An 8,092-nucleotide genomic window follows, 5' to 3' on the forward strand; every position below is an offset into this window, starting at 1 on the left:
AGAACCATGCAATAGCAGAGTTGGAAGGAGCCAGAGGGCCATTGGGTCGACCCCCTGCTCAGCACAGGACTCCCAGTTAAATCATCCCTCTTCAATGGTTGTCCAGTTGCACCTCCAGTGAGGCAGAGCCCACAGCCTCCTAAGTCATTTGTTCCATGCTGTACTGCTCTAAGAGTCAGGAGATTTTTCCTACTATCTAGCCAGAAACTAGGTTGGTATAGCTGGAACCTGTTGTCCTGTGCCCTGCACTAGACTCAGTACTCAAGACGAGGCCTTGCCGGTGCTGAGTCAAAGAGAACTGGTACTTTGTGGCCTTTGGAAGTGGTACTTCTATTAATACAGCCTGAAATAGCGTGCACCCTTCTTTGCAGCTGCATCATATTGTTGACTTGTATTCATCTTGTGATCTACAACAATTCCAAGATCCTTTTCACTTGCAGTATTATTGAGCCAAGAATCGCCTGTCTTGTATCGATGCATTTGGTTTCTTTTTCCTGTGTGGAGGACTTGGCATCTGTCCCTGTAGAATTTCATTCCGTTGTTTTCAGCCCAGTGCTCCAACCTATCCAGATCACCTTCAATCTTCTTTCTGTTGTCCAGGGTATTTGCTATCCCACCCGGTTTTGTATCATCTACAGATTTGATAATCATTCCCTGCACTTCCTCATCCAAGTCATTAATGAAAATGTTGAAGAGCCCTGGACTGAACATACCCCACTTATGACCTCTGCCCAGTGGGAGGCGGTGCCAGGCTGAGCACTCTTTGAGTCTGATTCTTTAGCCAACTGAGACTCCACCTGAGAGTTGTTCCATCCAGCTCACTTTAGCTAGTTTGCGAATGAGGATATCATGGGGCACTTTGTCAAAAGGCTTGCTAAAATCAAGATAGATTTTGTCCACAGCATTCCCACAGTCCATTACAGAGGTTACACAATCAAAAAAACAATCAGAGTAGTCTGGCAGAATTTGTTCTTGAGAAATCCATTTTGACTTCTAGTAATCATTGCATTTTTCTCAAGGTGTTTGCAGACTGACTGCTTTATAATTTGCTCCAAATTTTTCCAAGGGATTTTTCCAAGGGATTGACTGGTCTGCAGTTCCCAGGTTTTTCTTTCTTTCCTTTTCTTGAAGATAGAGACAACATTTGTCTTTTTCCAGCCTTCTGGCACTTCCCCTGTCCTCCATGATTTCTCAAAGATAATTGATAGTGGTTCTGAGAGTTCTTCCAGCTCCTTTATGACTCTAGGATGGAGTTCATCAGGCCCTGGAGATTTGAACTCATTCAGCCCAATTAGATGATCCTTGACCATTTGCCTGTCAATCTTGAGCTGCCATCCTGCTCCTTCAGCTTGTGCTTCCCCTTCTTTAGGAAGGCCTTAGCTCTTCCTTTAGGAGAAAACTGAGCCAAAGTACGAATTGAGCACTTCTCCCTTTTCTCTGCTATCTGATATCATTTTGCCATCCACACTGAGCAGTTGAACCCCCATGTCTTTCCCCTGTCTTTTAATTTGGGCCTATTTGAAGAACGCCCCCCCCATTTTTTATTTTATTTATTTATTTAGCTTGCTTGTGTGCTTGTGTGCGTGCGTGCATGCGTGTTTGCTTGCTTTCAGCATCCCTCACTAGCCTTAGTTCATTCCTAGCTTTCGCTTTAGGAACAGTTCCTGCAATTCCATGCTACCAGCTTGCACTCTTCCTTTGTAGCACGGCGTTCCTTCCACTTCCTGTGCGTGTCCTCTTTTTGTTTTTGGATCATCTTTAAGCTTTTTGTAAAGCAAAAATACCTGTAGGAATGAGGAAGCAAACAAAATCTCAGAGCTTCAGTGGAGCATTTTTCATGGAGGGCACATACAAATAGTCGGTCCTGTGCGGTGAAGCGGGTGAGAACGCGTGTTTGCGAGGGAAGGAAAAGGCGAACGTGCTGCTGGAGAACCACTCGTTCCATGACGCTGGTGCATGGGTCCCGGGGAAGCGTTCTGGGTTAATTCTTAATCCTGGACTGTCCGTCAAGAGTCACTCCATTGGCTTGCCCACCGGAATGGGCTCTGGCAACTCAGCATGTGCAGACCTGGAACCGTTTCCCTGCACTTCCATGTGTGCTTGAAGTGTGCAGCCCGCTAGCACTGAATTGCAGCAGAGGAAGGCAAGTTTTAATCTGAGGCCTATGTTTATTCATCAGAAACCCCCCTCCATGCAAAAAACCTAGTGATATAAATATTCATGAAGGCATTCTACAGAGCAAGCTGCATTAACAGTCCTGGGCTTGCAACTAACTCGGGCTTGCTTGGCTGCAGCGATTCGCTGGGGCGCTGCTGATCCTGCAGAAGTCACCTGTTGGGGCCACCAGGCCGAGATCCTTCTCTTCACAGGACAGTGTCTCCCCTGACATGCGCGGCACCACCGTCACCCTTAGAAAGAGGACATTTTGCTCTTTGAATTACTAAATTAGAAGCTGGCATGATGCATTCCAGAGAAGAAGACAATGAGTAATGCACATGATGAGTTAGAAACGGATGTAGCAACCATTAAGGTTGTTTCCAGTGTGCTTATTAAGTGAAATGCCAGCCTGTCAACCGTTCTTGGAAAGTAGCGTTCAGAGGCAGGCTCCCAAGCGGTGGCATCTGGGGCACCTGCCTTGAGTGGATGGCGCTGTGTGGAATTCTGCTCAGCCCAAGGATCTGAGGCAAAGTCAGAATATTTCAAAGGATAAGAAATTAATTGGGAAAGCACTTGCAAGCTGGGTGCAAACTGCGACTGGAGCTTCTAGCCACCCATCCATCGCCTGCCTTGGGGCGGTTTCTGCCTTGTTTTTCGGACAGGGAGCGGTTTCTGGGAACCTTGAGCTGGACCACATGGCCCTGTGGGCAAAGCTACTCTGGATCAGGGAAGAGGGCCCACCTTGGCTGATATGCACATGGTGGAACATGTGAGGGGCAGTGGCCCTGCCTCCCTTAAGCTACCCTGCCGCTCTCAGGGAGGGTGGAATGGAGCCCTAAGAGAAGGCTGCCCCGTCCCCAGCATGGAGGAAAGATTGCACTACCGGTCCAGCCAGGCTTTCCACATGGAAAGGTGTGGGGGGAGGGGCACCTTGCCTTTTGCCTCAGGCAGCAGAATGGCCTGGGCGGCCCTCCTGCCCATCATTGGCCTCAGCCGCCTTGCCTTCGAACAAGCGGCCAGGACAGACAGAGCCACCGGGCACATGAATGCAGGCAGGGAGCACGCTGACAGTCATTGTGCACCGGTGCGCACAGAGCAGAGGCTGGCTGGGCTCCACTGGTCTCCCTCTGGGACGGGCCGGTTCCTGAAGGGCTGTCCCTGCCTGGAGCCTTGGCCTGGAAGGGCAGGGGGCAGCCAGCTGGGACGAGTGGCACCAGCCGGCAGGTCCCCTTGGCTGCACAGCCCATGGCAGGATGGGAGCCCCCCCTCCCTGGCCCCATGGGCTCGGGGTGCCTTGCTCACGCTGCTGCTGGTAGGCATCCTGATTCTTCCCGTGGCAGAGCGTGCCGAAATGGAGAGCCCTCCTGCCGAGGGGCCCCCACCTGGCGGGGCAGGATCTCAGCACACGGCACCCCTCTTCACACCGTCACTCAGCGCAGGGTTTACCTTCCACAATATGAGAAATGGGGGGACCTCCCCCCTCTCCCCCCCCCCCCCCGTGTTTGATGGCAGCCTCTGTAAGGAGGCAATTCAGAGAGCTGCTGGCCTGAGTGCCTCTTGCTACTTGCTGGTTGTCATGGAAACAAGCGGGGATGTTGGGTTCCTCCTGACCTCTCCTCCCGCTGCAGCTGCTGGAGCCTGTGCACTTGCTTGGTGGTGGTGGAGGAGGAGGAGGCAGGGATGCGCACAGCTTTCGGGGGGATTCCAGATGATCTGTGCTGCAGAGAAGCCCCGGGCCAGGCTGGCCGGCTTCTCGCTGCAGGAACCGGGCATTTCGCTATTTCACCTCTGCTCAGTCCCGTGGCTTCTCCAGCCTGCTCGCTTAGGAAGCCAGAACCTCCTGTGATTCTCTGGCATCACGGTATAGCCCCTTCCCTTCACACCTGTGGCTTGTTTTCAGCAAAGATTCAGACTCGTGAGTTTGTTTTCCTCAGAAGGTTTTCTGCCTCAAACCTATTGTGCACTTAATAGTCTTCCGCACCAGCATCTCTGGGCCTTTGTTAGTCACTCTGACAAATACTGGGAGCCTCATTTGGACTTGATGCGGTCCTTAACATTTGAGGGAACAGCTGTGCCAGAATCCGAGCAGCAAATGGCTGGCGGTGTGTAGAATACTCTTTTGTCAAAACACTGTAAGACAAGAGGGTCATAGTGAAATGCAGTCTTAAGGGATGGCAGCCACCTGCTAAAAACGTTATCAACCAGGCAGGGATGCTTCAGATGTGGAACACCGGGTCTCCCAGGCTGAGTGGAAAAATAGAACTACATATTTCAAGAGCATTAATTGATTTGCCACTGCCGTGTCTATCCCATGTTATGATATTCCTGGACGTGTTCCTAGAGTTTTGAGAACTCATTTTGAGAGTAGGAGACACTCTAGGCAAGGGTTTGGATATAATGCTTTGAAATTTCTATTATATAGAAATTTAGAAACCTAAAATCTGAATCTGTATAAGCAGATGGACATGTGTAAAAACACACAGTATGTGTAAAGGAGACCAGTATGTTTAGGTGTTCTCCCGTGGAGAATTCATTCTCTCTGCTTGACTAGGGAAGGATGGTGAGATGCCGGGGAATGGCCGCATAGCCCCAAGCAGTGCTGGAGGGGCTCTGGGATGATTTGGACTCCCAGCTCAGAGGCTTGGAGCTGGGATAACACCCCCTCCCCACATCCTCTCACATCCAGCATGAAAGGACCCTCACAGGCAGGACTCCAAGGCCAGGAAAGGGTCCTCAGAGAGGAGCAGGAAGGGCATGCTGGGGTGGGAGCGGAGAAGCCGGGGTGGCTGGGGTGGAAGGCATTGTGCAGCTGCCCTTTCCTCCTCTCCTCCCTTCCCAAATGCCCTCACTGGACAGCCCATAACTTTGGCCATCTTGCAAAAGTGCAGAGCAAGAGGAACAGGGAGGTGAAGATCATTGTTCTGATCCATGCATGTGCCAACCGTGTATGATTAGCTATCCTTCTGCAAGAGAGATTTACTTGAAAAAAAGTAAAAGTGAGAAAAGAGAAAAGCTTGGTCTTAAATAGTTTTTCCTTGAAAAAATTCCTCAGTCAGGATGAAATGGAACTTACCAACCCCAGCTGGCAGACAGCCAGAGTGAAGCGGGCTCAGCCTTTTCACCCGGGCGACCAGCCTGCCCCTCCACAGACACTCGGCCATGACTGTGTCGAGTAGCAAAAACCCACGTGAACTTCAGTGCCTCAGCTGCAGTATGATTCATTAACAAAACTATTTCTAGAATTCCCCTCTCAAGCAGGGGCTGCCAGGGCAACAAGCAGCATTTTAAAGCAAACATATAGAAATAATGGCAAAACAGAACAAATAGGCAGCAACCATGAAAATACCCTTCTGGTCCAAGTTGGTGTATCAGTGCCCAGGAGGTTCCCCTGTTAATCACCCTGGGATTTACTTCTGGGTGTGTGTGCGTTGCCTTTCAGGGGTGAGCAACACATCTGGGTAGATTTCCTTGCAGCTTTTCCAGGGGACCAAGCTATATTTCAGTGTTGGGCTGTCTAGCTTTCTATCACACCAGCAGTAAGCAAGAGATAAAACACATCCTGATAAATGGACAAATCAGCAATTCTAAAATGAGGCACTGCAACAGAAAAGGCCCTACCTTGACCTAGCAGCCGCTCGCATAACAAGGTGTTGGGTCCTGAGCAAGGTCTCTAAAGAGGCCGTCCGTGTTCAGCCAGTGTAATGTGGAAGCGTCCGGCATCTAGATCGGAAGGTACTGGAACGCTGCTCCAGTCCACACCACGGATATCAGAGTGATTTTGAGAGTGCAAGAGGGCAGGTGCCTGTCCAGGGAGATTCGCATTTCCCTCTGTGCAGAAATGATGGCACAGCAGGAAGGAGGCAGGTGGGAATGAAGGGAAAGGTGTGTGTGAGTGTTTAGTTTGGTTACATGTACTCAGGATCTGCATGAGCCAAGGACAATGGGGCAGTATCGAAGGACTTGACAAGGTGGAATGTGAGGAGGGAATCCGAGTTGCCCTGCAGAAAAGAGTAACTTCCTCAAACCAGGTTGCTAATCTTCTCCCGTCATTTTGCACACAAGTGGCTACTAACATGAAAGGCAGAAAAATAAGTCAGCAAACCGGTGAGTTCTCCCCTTTCGGGGGAAACCTTTCTGGTAGGCAGCCCTTTGCCAAGGCCCCTTAGTGCTTTTCAGGAGGCGCCAGGAAGCCAGTGCTCCCCCTCAGTGTCACAAGCAGAAGTGTCTCCGTTCAGATGGGAACCAGGCTGGGAAGCCTCCTCTGGGGAATCCCAGCTGTGGGAGGGGGGATCCAGCTGGAACAAAGCCCTGCTTTAGAGGCAGGGAGATGAATCCTGGCTGCCATGGCAACGGCAGGCTTAGCATCTGTTTACTCAGGAAAGGGATTTCCAGGTTGCACAGAGAGCACCTGAGGGAGCCTTCACCTGGGCTGCAAGCAGAGGTGATGGTGGGGGTGGGGAGCTGCAGGTGGGGCTCAAAAGGCCAAGAGGTGCCACTCAGGGCTGCCTCTCACCCGGTCTCTCTGGCAAGGAAGCAGGCTGGAACATTTCTGCATCTGGGGCCCGTGGGGGTGCCTGGCTGGGGTCCCCCTTTGTGTGGACACCAAGCAACGTGCAGCCAGCAGTTGGCTGGCCACGTGGGTCCAGCCTCGTGGGCTCCCTCCTCGCCGCACGTCCCTCGAGCCGTGCTGCCCAACCTCTCCCACAGCAGCACCAGCAGCACATGGATCTGCGCCCATTGCCCTCTCTTCCAGCTGATGTAGGCCACAGCCTCCTTCCTTTCGGCACGCAGCCCCCGCCTTCCCTTCATGGTCCGTGGCCTGACTTGCCCCCTCGCCTTCCTCCCGCACCATCTCTTGGCCTGCCCAACGTGCCTGTCTCTTTCCCCGCTTTTCCACCGCCAGCACGTGGACTCTGCCACCCTCGGCCCTTGGCCTTGTCTCCCCCATCACCTGCACCACTTTGTCCTCATTAAACAGCGTGCCACACTATGCACAACATTATATTGCGCTTCACGCTGGCGCAGGAAACATGCTTGGATGGCCCATGTTGGACTGGAATTGCTCTGGGGAAGGAGGCCCTGGTCCGCAAATACAGGACAGCCAGGTTTCCTCTGATGCATCCGTATAAAACTGGTTCCCCGAGAATTAGTTTAGTCCCACACTTTTGTTGCCAAGTAATGTTGGCGATGAGTAGAGCTGCTCATTGACTTCCACATGGCTGCAGCTGAGGCAAGTGGGAAGGAAACAAGCCTATGTGTGAGGGAGGGCCGGGGTGGGCGCTCCTTCCCTGTTTGTGCTGCGAAGTTCCTTGTTCCCTCCTCCTCGCGGCTCATAGGATGGAAAAGTTCTGCAGGCACCATCTGCACATTATCCATCATGGAGCCTGCGCCCTCTAATGGAGCACCTGAGAATGCATCTTGTCCAAGTATCAGAGCTGAAAGTCTTGGTTATTTATTTTGCCCTCTCCGTCTCTGTCACCCATGTAACTCTTCACACAGAAGACTCTTTTTTGGATGCCTTTCTTGCCACAGGGGCAACATCAGCACGACATGCCATAACATTTCTTCCTAAGAGGACTTGCTGTCTAGTCAGAAATTCCTTCCCAATTTATTTTTCGTTCTTTTTATACCTTGTGAACTATTTGGGGATTTTTTCAAAAAAGGAGAAAAGCTTATGAGATTATCTAGCTAGGTGATGGATGGATGGATGGATGGATGGATGGATGGATAGACAGATGAGCGGACTCCAGTCTTTCCATCGTAGCGTGGCATACCATTGGTCCTTCTGCCCCATGACTAAAAACAAGCAAGCAGTTCTTGTGTCTGAGCGGTGATGAGCGTCTTCTTACCAGAAGGGTGGCTGCCCCTTAAGAAAGCATCTCATGACCGAAGCAACTACTGCCCAGTTGCAATGGTACATTGGGAGTGGGGGCAA

Source organism: Varanus komodoensis, unplaced genomic scaffold (assembly GCF_004798865.1).
Source record: "Varanus komodoensis strain SLA01 unplaced genomic scaffold, ASM479886v1 scaffold31, whole genome shotgun sequence".
NCBI classification, from domain to species: Eukaryota; Metazoa; Chordata; class Lepidosauria; order Squamata; family Varanidae; genus Varanus; species Varanus komodoensis.